The following is a 15,531-nucleotide window of genomic DNA, read 5'->3' on the forward strand; positions in this document are numbered from 1 at the left end:
ACTATTCTCTTCAGTATTTTAGATAAGGGCGATAGAATTGCTATTGGCCAGTAGCTGGTAAGCTCTAGGGATTTGCCTCCCTTGTGGAGTGGGATTATATGTGATATTTTCCACAAGGTGGGGACTGTGGCTTCAGTTATGGACCTGTTTGTGAGAATGGATATTGGATAGGCTATGGCCTCACCTGTAATCTGAAGGAGATCAGCTGGGAGTTTGTCTGCTGCTAGTGTGGTTGGATTATTTTTTTTCAGGAGCTTAGTGATAGTTTTAGTGGACACTGGGTGTAGGGAAAGTTAAAGGAGTTTTGTTCTATGATGTGGGTATGGGTGGGAGTTCATATGGGGTTGTTAATACTATTTTGGGTGTTGGCTAGAGTTTGGATTGTTTTAGTAAAATATCTGTTGAAATGTTTTGCAATATTATCGTGGTTATTTGGTAATACAGGGGTAGGGGTGGTAGATTTACCAGGGTGTAGTAAACTATTTATTGTGGACCAGAATTTTTGTGGGTTATTAGCAAATTTGTCTTGCGTGGTTGTATAGTAATTGGCTTTGTCTAGTTTAATCTGTTTTTTGGCTTTGTTTTGGAGTTCTTAGTAGAGTTGTTTTCAAGGAAGAGGTTTTGTGCTTATGAAATTGTACCCAGGCTTTGGCCCTATCTGTCATTATAATTCTTGTCTTTTTTTTTAGCCAAGGGGCGTAATTAGTTTTGATGCAGAGACAATACTCTGGATTTAGATTTTGTTGATTATAATATTGGTAACAAAGTTGTCAGACAAGATTTTAAATAATGTAAAGACAACTAGCTAATTCTGACTGTGGTTATTAGTGGTGGTAGTATAGTTGGTTTAAGAGTCTAGGTGTGTGGGGGGTAAGGGTGTTAGTCTGGATTAGAACAAGGACAAAGCCAGTGTAAATTTAAGTGGAATTTGAGCGCAGTCTTGAAAAGGCTGCTGGAAGGTAGAGCAGTTATAGAGGGTGGAAAGATTGTTCCAAAGATTAGATATGGTATATGAAAATATGGCTTCTTCTGCTAAGTTTTTGGGTTTGATAACAGTGAGTTGATTTCTGTTGCTTGATCTTAGGGGCCTAGTGGAGTGATAGGGTTGAAGAAGGGTTTGAAGGGAAGGTATGTTATGGGTGTGGTTAATAAGTTTGAGTGAGGGTGAGTTGATTAAAGTGAAGGAGTTGTGGGAGTTCTAGCCAGTTTAGTTCTTTTATGGAAGGTACAGTGATGATATTTAGACAAAATAAAAAACAGAGAACCTAGTGGTCTTAACTTCATTGATTACCTCAGTCACAATAATTTCTAGAAATCATGAAACCCAGATAGTGTTCCAAAGCAACAAGCCTTTATTCATCACAGGCAAGCGATCCTCAGTAACAAAAAAAATCAAAGATATTTTAACAATATTAAACATATCAGCTTTTATATATTTTGTATACTGAGCTCCTCAAGAAAGTTTTAAGACCACTAGTTTCTCTGTTTTTATTTTGTTTTCTTCAACAGTCATGGTGGTGAGGTTGGAACTAGACAGATTCCTGTACTTCACTTTTTAATATTTAGACTATTGGCTCCTTAACCAAACCAGGCAAGGATCCCACTAGTCCAGTGCTGGGACTTCTTGCTCCACCTTACCCCACAGTTGTGGGTTGCAGTCAACCTTACAAAGAGTCTTGTCAGCTAATGCCGATGCAGCAAATAGTTTATCGGGTGCCACCTGGATACAAATTCGCAGATAACCAAACTCCTGCAATCCAGAGTATTGTCCCTGCATCATTTAGCTTCAGAGGTTCTTCACCACCCTTGCCCCCCAACAAAACTGATTCTTGAATTTTGAGTGTTTGATGGCTGCTTCGATCACTCTGGTTCCAAAGGTAAGATGCATGAGAGCCCTGCAGTGGACTCTTTCTGTTCATTGGTCCTTGATGTCTCACCCTCTGCATGCAATGATGTACCTCACACCAATATGCAGAAAACACATCAGTCTAGTTGACGTCCTTCATTGTCAAAGAGCTGACTGTTCTCCCCGCCATAGCCAGTGTAACCATGGATGTTCCCTTTTGGAGTGGAGGGCATTTTGAAGGGAAGACCATTCTAATTTCGTGGTCAATGATAGAGGCCAGTTTTTACATCCGTGTCTTGGAGATGGTAGTCCTCCTGGCATTTCAGGACTCCCTCCCACAGGGTGTGATCTCCATATAGCCAGACAACATGGCAGTAGTCTGATGTATTAATAAGCAGAGAGGAACCCCATCATATCCACTTTGCCAGGAAGCCATGATTGTGTGGCAATGGGCAATGTCTTCCTGTTACTTTCTTACTGCAATGCATATATCTGAGATTTCCATTCTTCTGGCAAACAAGCTAAGAAGGTCTGTTTTTCTACCCCATGAGTGGTCCCTCATATCAATGGTGAGACAGATTTTCAGTCACTGGGGGCAACCTTGCTGTGGTCTTTTTTGCTTCATACCTAAACAACACAGCAGTTACTTTGCCCTAAGCCTCTCCCCAGAGTTGAGCACGGAGGGATGCTGTAGTCCACAGTTTGCTTCTGGGTCTCCTTTATGCCTTTCCTTTCTCTTGTAACAAAATTTCTTCAAAAAGCCAGAAGATGCAAGGCCAGAGATATCCTGATTACTTCCTTTTGGCCCCAGAAAGTTTGGTTTCCCTTCTTCTGGCCTCATCTAGCACATCTGCCCTGAGTGTCGGATCCTTGTCCAGATCTTCTGAGTCACCCTTTTGTCAGGCTCAGTGGGTCCTTAAAACCCTGAAATTAATTGTATAACTTCTCCAATTTTAATGGTGGCCAGAGATGCTAGTCTTTCTGATCCAGTAATTCATACTTTATCTTCTTTACAGAAATAAAATACCAGAAAAGTTTCTCTCGGTAATTGGAGAGGTTTTACCATATGGACTTCCTCCAGGGGGCAGGACCCTTTCTTATCCCCACTTCCATCTATTCTGGATTTCTTGGCATAGCTTTTTCACAAAGGATCCAGTTTCTCAGCCGTCAAGATGCAATTAGTGGTCATTTCCAGTTAAATCAGAATTCTGCTTCTCTAAAGATTTAAAAATTTTTCTACATGGAACCTTCCTGTTATACCCACCAATCAGGTATTCATTTGCCCCTTGGGGATATTGCTGTCAAGCTTCAGGCTTTAACAAAAACTCCTTTCGAGCTCGCCTTCGCAGTAGCTTTAAAATATCTTCCTTGGAAAACTCTTTTTGGTGATTGTTGTGTCCCCAAGGAAGATCTCACTTGAAGTTTTGGGCCTTATCATGTAAGCCCTAATGTCTGGTTCTTTATCATGACAAAGTATCTTTGAGGACACATCCTCACTTTCTTCCAGAGGTGGCCTCTGAAGTGAACCTTAATCAGATTGTCATTGTTTTTTCTCAAATGTTTCTAGCAAAGGGTAGCAAACTCTTCGAGTTTGACGTTTGTCAACTCAGGTTTTGTTAATACAGGACAAAGGACATCAGGAAATCTGATCAGCTTTTCATTGTGCTTTCTAAAGCAAAAATTGGTCAAGGAGTATCTAAAGTACTCTCTGTCCGAATGTCATTCTGACTGTATAACATTTGCATATGAAATGTTGGGAATGACTACTTCTACTGCCTTTGAGCAGTGCTCCAGTTGATGAAAAAGTGCTGCTTGGGTGCAGTTGGATCCGATAACCCAAACATTGAACCAGACGAAAAAAGGACAACACCGATGTGTTCTGGTAAGTACAGAACTTTAGTTTAGTTTATGGGTTATTGGTAAGGGTCCCTTTTGAGAACCAATATGTAGACCAAAGTCTGCCAGAGTCTCTGCTTTGAAAATTGGTTGGGTTCTGTACTTGTTGGAGCTAGAGATATTATTTGCAACTTATTGAGTCTCCTCAGGTAGTGGGTGTTAAGCATTGTCTGGTTCACTATTTCTGTGGTGAGAAGGTAGTTTTGTCTGCCATTTAGGTGTTAAACTCCAGCTATCCATCTTCCTTATCCATTCTCGTGTTACACGAACAGCTTTGTTTGACTGTACCCTAAACAAGCATGAGAGCACAAGGTTATATCCTGTGTACAGGGAGTTTTTGTGAGTCTGTTAGTGGGCTATAGGTAAACGCATCAATGTCCTCCTATTCACTTGCTGCAGTATTCTTAACCTGGGTGATCTTTTGCCTAAAGGCGACCTGACATCGGCCAGTATACAGAAGTCTTGTACTACTGTAGGGTACGTGGAACATCGCGCTTAGGCCATAAAGTGACGTATGCACATACCTTCTCAGAACTTTTATGCCTCCAGTCAGAGTGTCATTTTGACCAGCGGTCTAATCTTTTCAGCGTTTGCGACTTCAGCTTTTTGCCAGATAAGTGCGTTATTGTAGAATCTTTTCTCTTACCACTGTTTTGGTTATGTCTTCCAAAAAGGGCAGGTGCCAGTACGGAAGACAAATTCCACATAAGGACAAACATTCTCAATGTCTGTCTTGTTTAGGCCATAACTATGACACACGTCATGTAGCATTTGCCAGTCCTTCATTCCAAAGACCCTTAGGCTTTCCTCTCTTGCTATATATTTAGAGAGCCAATAGATTAAGTTGCTATTAAGCATATGGAAGGTATGTCAGGGTGGGATGCTGAGCCGGTAAAGCACAGTGGCAAGAAACCTTGGTCTATGGCTTTCCCTGCACCTCCAGCATCAGACGTTTCTTCCAAGGTGCTTGTCAACCCGGATGTTCATCCAACTTCAGGCACAGATTCACAGGCCGAGCCCAGTTCTTAAGCCGCCTTGACTACAGCTGCAAGCACATCTGTGGAGGTCGAATAGACTTGCGATCAGATGTGGTGGAACCTAGGCTCGAAAGTTTAGATGGACCTAGTGGTGTACGTCACACCCAAGCAAGAGGAGAGATACAGTTATATGTTTGGATGTAGGCCTAGTGGTGTACGTCACACCCAAGCAAGAGGAGAGATACAGTTATATGTTTGGATGTAGGCCTTTGTCTGGTCCACTGACCTTGCATAGGATCGTTTCTCCTGCAAAGAAAAAAACAAGAGACTAATCCTTTCTCCCCTACAAGAGACCCCCCTACAGATTTGCAGACTTTTCTCAAAGCTTATATCTGATGTTGTTAATCTTCATTCATTCCTTACTGATGGGTGATTGTTCCGTCCTCGGAATTGAGTTGGCCTTGTAACAGGCTTGTGCCAGCCAAAAACTTCTCGAGCTAAACTTTTACACACAATTCTGTTCTCCTTGTTACCTCAGATCTCGTTTGATGGGGAGGCCGTAAAGCAGTGTCAAGCCAGCTATCAGCTAAGTACTTAGTTTGTTGCTTATAAAAAGTGTTTTTTCTTGTATTGTTCACCTTCTTTTCAGTCTAAACTCACTTCTCTAATCTCATGTTAGTTTTTTACCAACTTTCGTGTATCTTTCCAGTTTCTTTTTCCTCAAATACCTTACAGTAATCTCAAGTACCATTGTTGGTATGGCCCTCTCCCTTTACCCTCTGTAGTAATCCTTTAATACCTTTTCTGGTTTTCCTTTCCCTTTCTTTATTTCCTTTCCAAAAAAAAAAATAAAAATCTCTGCTCCTTACTTTCTTTGATATTGTAACTTTTTTTACTGCAGTGTAATGTCTGAAAACAAAAAGGAGCTTTGGGGTTCAAAAAGCGCAACAAGTATAGTTGCAAAATGCCTAACAGTGATTCTCATGTGTGTATTGTTTGGGAGTTCCCCATCTTTCGGTGCAGCCTCCTTGTACCATTTGTCAGGGGTTCAGTTCCCATACACTTAATGAAAGAAAAAACAAAACTGATTCGGAAGGGCCTCCTAAAAACGCCTTTCTCTGAGGCTATCTCTGCATCAGAGCACTCACCCCCTCTCAGAAAAGAGCACAAAGAACATAAAAGAGACTACATTCGGTTCCTTCTCCCTCCGGTGATGAGGAGGAACCAAGACCAAAAATTACTCTTTCGGCCCCAGAGTCGAAACCATCTTCTACGGCACCATCTCCAGTACCATCCACAATCATCTTCGGTGCGTATTTCATTGGCACTGACAACATCTATGGCACCGGCCCTGCCTAAACTACAGATTTTGACTTCCACACCAACCATGGCAGCCGAGATTGCTTACAATTTCTGTTCAAAGTTTGGACATCCCTGATACAGATGTCTCTAAATTCGAAACATCAGTGCCAATAGATCATACTGCACGGACCCAGTACTCCCTTTCGGTGGATACAGCAATTTAGCCCTTTCTTAGAACAGCCAGAGTCCCCGTTGGGGATATCCACTAGCTCGACCAGGAGCTTTTCAGAATTGGATGTGGTGTCTTGTGGGCCAGCTGCTGACAGCCAGAGGAATTGCAACACCTTCTACGACCCCATTCCCTTTTGGACTTGGGGAATCCACAGACTCCAGCTTATTCTCCTCCTTAGACCTCTTTGCAGGCTTCAAAGTACTCCGCACCAATGCCTTTATCGGTTCCCATACCTTCTGTGCCACTAGTAGATGTCACTGTGGCTCCGGAGCCGACCCTTTGGCCTTTGACTTGCTCGGAACCAGGCCTTCCTCAGGTTCAGGACTGGACTGCAGGATGTTTTGTGTTTCACTGTTGCAGTCATTACATTTAGGTAATCTGCTGGCAGGTTGCCCTCAGTCGGCCTGATTAACAAAGTCTTGGGTCCTGCATCGGTTGCTGTCCCTTCTTCCATGATGTCAGGTCGTCAGGGGGTATAAAACATGCAGCCGAGGCCATTACATCAGTCTTTCTTGCCGCGCGGTGCCCGAAGCAGAAGCAGTTCGCAAGTGCCGGTCGGCCGACTCCTGAAATTTTCATTTTTGAGTTTCAGAACCGAAGTTTTCAACTAAAATCTAAGTACCCCGTTGGGGAAACTTTTCTTGCTCCTTAACAATGTCAGTAAAAGTTAATTGTATTACTTGTGGGGAAGCCAATACCTCATAAGGATTTTCATTTGTAATGTATTCCTTGCCTAGGCCCTGACCACAATGTGCCTTGCTGTTGGTTTTGTGCTAAATTTAATCAACGCACGATTAAATGTTGGTATATTTTTGCTTCTAAATATTTTGGCTCAAGATTTAACTATCCAGAAATGTCGTCAGTTAGCAATCCGACTACCGGAATACCTAAAAAACGCAAAGAAAAAGACAGAGACAGATCGTCGAGGTCCAAAACCGACGACGAGGCTTCTCCTAAGCCAGTCACCGGTTCGTCGGTACTCAATGAGTCGCTTTCGCAGCCCCTGATACCCACTACTTTTGATTTGCAGGCCTCTACTGAGACCCAATTCGGAGTCCGGTATACCGCGAGATACTTTAAGTATTGAACCTGCGGATGTCTACCTTAGATGGGTCTGGAGCCGCTGAGCAGGCACCGGCTTTTGAGGGTGTTTTCAGACCTAGAGATTTGTATATTAAACTGACACCATCTTCAAATCTAAGGCCAAAAGCTACTTCTATGTCTAAAAAAGTGACGCTTGGGCCACGTGTACAGGCCCTAATGCCTAAAAAACAAATGATCAAAATGGCTGAAGATTTAATTACCTTGATCAGGGGTACCCATCCCCCTCCTGCTAAGAGGCCTAGGCAAGGCACTGACTATGAATCTTCAGATCAGGTTTCTATTTCTTCTGATCAGGAATTATTTATACCCACTTATAAGGACTCTGCTGCAGAAGACTCCATCCCTTCTGCTTCTCCCCCTGAGGATTTCTCTTTTGGAGAAACTTTGCATACCTTAAGGGAACACTTTTACTGGGAGAGTCAGAATTTCTCTGAATCTAAAAAGAGACTTGGAGTTTTTCTTCTTCTTCCTCAGCATAGGCATTTGGCTATACCTCCTGTTCTAAACATTATTGATGATGTTTTCTCAGAATCCAGTATGACTCCTGATTCCTTGCCTCTGGCTCCTAGTAAGCCAGACAGATACTACAGGGTTCCTGACTCCCACAAATTCCTTTTCAAAAACCCTACTGCTGATCCTGAAACTATTTCTCAGGGTCCCAATGGCGTTAAGGCCTCTACTGCTAAAAATCGTACCCCTTCTGATATAGATTCCAGGGCGCTGGATAGATGGGGTAAGAAGGTTTACACGTCTGCAACCTTGGCACTCAGGGCTTTAAACTGTCAATTTCATATGCTTAAATATCAACAGCATGTCATGGGTTTACTTAAACAGAAAATTATGTTGATTTCTGACTGTGTGGAAAATAGAGTTGCAGGATTATTCAGCTGAACAAGTTGGAAAACATACTTTGCAATGTGGTTTTGATTCCTTGGAGGCCTCTTGTAGAGCTGCTGTAACTGGATCTGTGATAAGAAGGCATGCTTGGCTCAAGGAACAAAGTCTGCCTGACCATGTTAAAGCAAAATTGTTGGATGCTCCTTTACAACAGGACAGTCTATTTGGTAATAAGGCTGAAGACGTTTTGAAAAAGATGGAAGATAAAGCTAAATCTATGCAAACTGTGAAAGATTTCTTACAAGTGCAGCCACCCAGGGTTTAGTAGGCACTGGCCTACTAAGAACTGGTCCTTTCCAATACCCACTAGAGTCACTCAGGTCAAACCCAGGCATTCCAAAGGCTCCAGGTTTCAGTCGCAAGGAACTTTTAGAGCAAAACAATGGGGTGCCTCCACCTCCAAATCTGGAAGCAACAAGGCACCTCTCTATGGTAAACAGTCTCAATGACTTTCCACTGCAATCACCAAGCAATTCTCTTTTGGCCGCCCCTTTGGGGGGAAAACTGGCACTTCATGCACGAAACTGGCAACTGATTACCCAGGACAAATGGGTTTTAAATATAGTATCCCAGGGATACAGATTTCATTTCCACACGTTGCCAATCCCAAACGGATGGCCAGATCTGTCTCCAAATCAGTGGGCAGAGGCTCAGAAACAAGTTGTCTCATGAATATGGGGGCTATTCAACCAGTACCAGAAAAGGAAAATGGACAAGGTTTCTATTCAAAACTTTTCCTGGTACCCAGAAAAGACAAATCATGGCATCCAATTCTGGACTTATCTATTCTAAATACATTTCTGGACATTCCAAAATTCAAGATGCTGACTCTTCAACAGTTACTACCTATGCTAGACAAGGATGCCTGGTTGGTAACTCTAGATTTAAAAGAGGCTTACCTGCATATCTGAATCAGGGAATCTTGCAGAAGATACCTTTGCTTCAAAGCAGGCTACTTGCATTACCAGTTTTCTGCACTGCCCTTTGGCTTATCTACTCCGCCCAGGGTCTTCACAAAGTGCCTGGCACCAGTAATTGCATTTTGCAGGCAAAGAAATTTTCAAATTTACCCATACCTGGACGATTGTCTAATTCAGGAAGAAAACAAGGACATTCTTCTGAAACATCTGGCGTTTGTAAAAAGGGTTCTAACTTGTCTAGGGTACACTATAAACGAAAAGAAATCACAACTGGTACCCTCACAAAAAAAATACATTCCTGGGTGCAAGCTTGAATACAGCTGCCCAGATGACTTATCTTACGCCAGAAAAACAAACTCAATTGATGACTTACTTAAAACAGATGGCCACAAAAACCCAGCTATCTGCAAGAAAAATTCTGCAGGCCTTGGGGTTCATGGCATCCTGCATTCTTCTAATTCCATATGCAAGAGTGCATATGAGGAAACTTCAGTGGTACCTAAAAAGCTTATGGAGTTAACATTGTCACAGCCTGGAAACAATGATTCCTATCATTCCTTGCCTACAACTAGAGTTCCTATGGTGGGCAGAGGCCTGCCACCAAAACAAAGGACTATCATTCATTCCACCCCCTGCTGCCCAAACACTACTACAGACGCATCAGACTATGCTTGGGGGGGGGGGGCGCATCTGGCAGGGGGATGCATTCAGGGTAAATGGAGCCCAAATCAAATGTACCTACATATCAATCAGAAATCAATCAGAAAGAGATGCTAGCTGTACAGAATGCTCTGACAGCCTTCAAGGATTACCTTCATCCAGGACAACTACTGATAAAGACAGACAACACCACAGTCATGTGGTACATAAACAAGCAGGGGGGTACACCCCTTTTCAGACTAGCCATGGCATTGTGGAACACGGCCTTGACTTATCAAATACATCTACAAGCTCATTTCCTGCCAGGAAAGCAAAATACTCTGACAGATGATCTAAGCAGAAATCTTATGGACCTACACGAATGGAAACTGGAACCAAAAATTTTCAACATGTTGACACGCAAATGAGGGAGCCCAGACATAGATCTTTTTGCCTCACCCCAAAACTCTCAGTTGGACAAATTCTGCACAAGAATTAGTCACAAAAAGCATGGAAAGTGGATGCTCTATCCTTCAGCTGGAAAAACCTATCAGTCTATGCCTTTCCCCCTCTACCTCTGCTCTCCAAAGTCTTACTAAAAGTCAGACAGGACAAACCAAAAATGATTCTGATTGCTCCAGACTGGCCTCGTCAACACTGATACCCGCTCCTGCGCAATGTGTCTCACCTTCCTCCGTGGTACCTGCCTCAGACACCTTACCTACTGTCCCAGCAGAACTGTCAAATTCTGCACACACAGCTCCAAACTTTGAATCTTGCAGCATGGCTAATCAACTAATTTCACCCATTACATCTCTCAGCAAACCTGTGATGGATGTCATTTTGGAGGCTAGAAGGCCTAGTACTAGAAAATATTATGCTGACAAATGGAAAAGATTCTGTGCCTGGAACCAAGCACAAGGAATAAGCACAGCAATGCCTATGCCCAACATTCCTCAGATTCTGCAGTACTTAACTGACCTGTTTCACAAGGGCCTATCTTTTTCTTCCATAAAAATCCATGCCTCTGCCATTTCAGCTCATTACAACACAGAGCATCCCCTCTTTTATCATCCTCTGCTAAAGCAGTATCTCAGAGGCACCAAGAATTTAAGATCTCCCAAGAGAGCACCAACTCCTGCATGGGACCTCAATTTTGTTTTGGAAAAACTCACTCTACCTCCTTTTGAGCCAGCTGCTACTGCAGACCTAAAATTTCTCTCTTGGAAAACAGCTTTTCTTTTAGCAGTCACTTCAGCTAGAAGGATTTCAGAACTACAGGCTCTTATGGCAGTGGAGCCTTTCATTATTTTTTACCCAGACAGGGTGGCTCTCTGGACTAATCCATCCTTTATGCTTAAGGTGGTATCTAGTGTGGCCCCTAATCAGATCATTTATCTGCCAACCTTCTTCCCTAACCCACAGAACAAGGGTGAGCAGATTCTGTATTCATTGGATGTACACAGACAAATAAGATTCTACTTAAACAGGACAAAATCTCTAAGAAAATCTGAACAACTATTGGTGGCATTTGCTGCAGGGGCAGAGGGAAAGGCTATTTCAAAGCAGACTATTTCCAAATGGATAAGCCATTGTATTCATTTCTGCTATATGCACCATGGCAAACCTGTCCCCAAGGGGATCAAATCTCATTCCACCAGGGCTGCATCTACTTTTGCAGCCTTTCTCAGAGGGGTTCCTACCAGAGACATTCTAGAAGCTGCTACCGGGAGCTCAGTTCATACGTTCACCAAACATTACAATTTTATCTGTCTTCTCTAAATCCAGAGCAGGCTTTGCCACTGCTGTCCTGCAGGGCCTTATAGCTGCTCCTAATGCTGTATAAATCCATCCTCCCAAACATAGCTTTGGTTTTCTACCCAAATGTAATGACTGCAACAGTGAAACACAAAGAATATAGTACAGTTGTGTACACTTACCATAAATGTAGATGTTCGAGTGTATTCACTGTTGCAGTCCTGGTTACCCTCCCTCCAGCCCCCTGTTTTTCTGTAACTATACCTCTTATTTCGTTTACTATTTTTAAAAGCCTTTTTGGTGTATTTGCTTTTGTTTGGAGTTTTATGTTTTGTGTGTTGTATTATACATATATATATATATTTTTTTTTGCTCCCCATTTGGGGGGCACCTGACATCTGGGGCAAGAAAAACTGATGTAATGGCGTCAGCAGCATGTTTTATACCCCTGACGACCTGAAGACATGGAAGAAGGGACAGCAATCGACGCAGGACCCAAGACTTTGTTAATCAGGCCGACTGAGGGCAACCTGCCAGCAGATTACCCAAATGTAATGACTGCAACGGTGAATACACTCGAACATCTACATTTATGGTAAGTGTACACAACTGTACTCTCCTCAGCACCTGGTATGTCTCCGGGTTTTTCTATGGTGCTGTCAACCATGGTTCCAGGAGCATTGTCAGTACTGAGTCCCCTTGTGGCTCCATCCTTGGGAGCGGGCTTGTCGGAGCGGGGTGTAATCCCAGTTCTGAGGTTATCCTTCTCGGTTCTGGGCTCCCATACCTCTTTGAGTGCCAGCTTTCTCAGCGAAGGAGAGGGCCCTTGCCTCTGCAGGCAAGGCATCTGAATCCCAGATAAGGCCTTCCTCTGAGCCACAGCTGACAACAAGCCACTGCTTTGGGACTTCAAGCACAAGAGCCTCAGGATGCCCTACCATGGTGTGCCCCTTCTTAGGAGTCCTTCTCAGAACCCCCCACTGAAGAGGTACCATGCAAGAGGACATGCAAGAGGAAGCATGTGGACTCACCAGAGGGAGTCAGTCACCGAGGACACAGACTACAATGAAGGGGAAGGGTCCCCACAGTCGCCCCCTGATGATGTCTCATTTGGAGAAATCCTGAAAATACTAAAGCAGAGGGGTGACTGGAAGCCCACCAATCCCTCCTCTGAGGAGTCCGTGTTCCTGCAGACTTTTCGTGCTTGACCCTCTACTTCCTGGGTGACACTGCCTGCAGATGAGCTGGTTCAGCTCATCGTGCAGCTCGTGTGGAAGAGTCCTGACACCACTGATCCAATCCCATGGAGGCCGGACAAAATGTTATCTCCCCCCTGAGCAGCACCCTCCACTGGTCCACAGGTCTAAATTCACTTCTCTAATCTCTCATTTTTCTTTTTCCTCAAATACCTTACGGTAATCTCAAGTACCATTGTTGGTACAGCCCTCTCTCTCTACCCTCTGTGGTAATCCTTTAATACCATTGTTGGTATACCTTTCCCTTTCTTTATTTCCTTTCCAAAAAAAATAAATAAATAACGCTCTCCTCCTTACTTTCCTTGATATTGTTTCTTTTTGTACTGCAGTATAATGCCTGAAAAAAGGAGCCTCAGGGTTCAAACAGTGTGACAAGTGTAGTCTCAAAATGCCTAATAGTGATTCCCATGTCTCATGCGTATATTGTTTGGGAGTTTCCCATTTTTCGGTACAACCTCCTTGTATCATTTGTCAGAGGTTCATTTCCCATACACTTAATGAAAGAAAAAAATGATTCTGAAGGGCCTCCTTAAGACACCTTTCTCAGGGCTATCTCTGTGTTGGAGGGCTCACCCCATCTCACAAAAGAGCACAAAGAACATAAAAAGAGACCACATTTGGTTCTTTCTTCTCCCTCCAGTGATAAGGAGGAGGAACCAAGACCAAAAGTTACTGTTATGGCTCCAGAGTCGAAACCAGCTTCTACAGCACCATCTTAGGTACCGTCAACAATCATCTTATCATCAGTGCTGATAACATCTGTGGCACTGACCCTTCCTAAACTACAGATTTTGACTTCCATGCCGAACACGGCACTGAGCTTACCTACAATTTTGGTTCCAAGTTTGGACACCCCCTCCTACACATGTCTCTAAACTTGAGACATCGCTGCCGATAGATTATACTGCACAGACCTGGTGCTCCCCTTCAGTGGATCCTTTTATTCCCCATCGGGGGGTATCCGCTAAATCGACCAGGAGCCTCTCAGAATTGGATGTGCTGCATGTTGTGCACCAGCTGCTGATGGCCAGAGGAATTGCAACACATTTTAACTGCTCTGGTATATCCAAATAGTTAGGCCTAAATCAAGGTCTACCCCTGCATCCTCTTGCCCCAGTCCTAGAACTCTATACAGATGCATCAGATGTGGGCTGGGGAGTGGCCTTGGGCAGATTCAGTGTTCAGGGAATTTGGACTCCCTCCCAAAAATCAGAACACATCAACATCAGGGAAATGCAATCACTGATACTAGCTGTACAAGGATTTCAAAATGTCCTTTGCTCAGTCCCTCTAGAAGTGTTCATAAACAACACGAACGTTCTCTGGTATGTGAACAAGCAGGCAGCATCCAAATCCTATCTCTTTGCAGGTTGGTTCTTCTGGTATGGGAATTTCTGTCCCAATACCACATGACTGTACAGGCAGTGTACACTCTCCCTCCAACTGGAATCTCGTGGCAGACTCCCTAAGCCGATCCTTGACACAATCCCACGAATGGATGCGTCAAAGGGACGTATTCCTGGACATAGTCCACCAATGGGGTATTCCTCAAATAGACTTATTTGCCTCCCTCCTGAACAGACAACTTCCAAAATTTTGTTCCAGAAAGTCTTCTGGTGTGGAAGGTAGACACCCTCTCCTTGTCTTGGAAAGGGATGTTTCTGTATCCATTCCCTCCCCTTCCTCTAATACCATAAATCCTGTTCAAGATTCAACAAGACCAACCAAAAGACTTGCTGCTGATTCCCTTTTGCCTAAGACAGCACTGGCTCCCCCCTTGTACATTTAGCAAAGGACCATGACCGCAAGTTACCCCACAGAGTGTTCTTGCTCACACAGAACAAAGGATCCTTAATACATTCATACCGGTTAGCTTTACAGCTGACACTCTGGGTGATAGGATTCTAATTCCCTTCAGACACCTGTTCTCAGAGGACATGCTCAGGGTTTTGCAGGAGGTCAGAACATGTAATTCAAGAAAATCTTAAGTTTCCAAATGGAAATGCTTTTCACTCTGGTGTATCTCTAAGAATGAAGACCCATTGACAGTGGGAATCCCAGTGGTTCTGTCTGTCTTGTGTGACTTGCTCTTTGCTGGCTTGTCTTATTCCACTGTAAAAGCACACATCAGCTATTTCTGCTTTTCTTCCCCCACCCTCAGCATCCAGATTTGAGGTGAAACAATTGCTTAAGGGCGTCCTTCACATTAGATCTCCTAGAAACCTGTTCTTCCTCCTTGGGACCTTAATTTTGTTCTGGAAAAACTGACCCTGGCCCCTTTTGAGCCCGAATCCTTGGCTTCCCTCAAACATTGTTCTTGGAAAACTGTTTTACTAGTGGCCTTGACCTCAGCCAGAATGGTGTCAGAGCTTCAAGTCCTTATGGCTGTGCCCTACTTCTTGGTAATTTCATAAGAATAGGTTATCCTTGCAAACAGATCCTTCCTTTATGCCAAAAGTGGTTAATTAGTTATCCTTTAACCAATCCATTCAATTACCTACCTACTTCACAAAACCACAGTGAGAAGCTACTACACTCCTTAGATGTACACAGACAAGTCAGTTTTTTATGTGGACGTGACTAAAGCTATCAGGAAATCTTAACAGCTATTTGTGAACTCTTATCCCAGGGCATTGGGTTTACCCATTACACAAGCAGACTATTTCTTGGAGTTCAAAGACTAGTTGCCTTTGTTACACCCTCC

The 15,531-nt window shown here is 43.5% G+C and overlaps 1 protein-coding gene across 1 annotated transcript in view; it reads left to right on the forward strand.

Moving 5' to 3' along the window:
- The window catches only part of UBR4 (ubiquitin protein ligase E3 component n-recognin 4), a 3,959,899-nt gene that overhangs the window by 3,394,044 nt on the left and 550,324 nt on the right, over positions 1–15,531 (forward strand).

The sequence above is a fragment of the Protopterus annectens genome, chromosome 1.part1, assembly GCF_019279795.1.
Source record: "Protopterus annectens isolate FY-2018-M chromosome 1.part1, PAN1.0, whole genome shotgun sequence".
In the NCBI taxonomy this organism is placed as follows: domain Eukaryota; kingdom Metazoa; phylum Chordata; order Ceratodontiformes; family Protopteridae; genus Protopterus; species Protopterus annectens.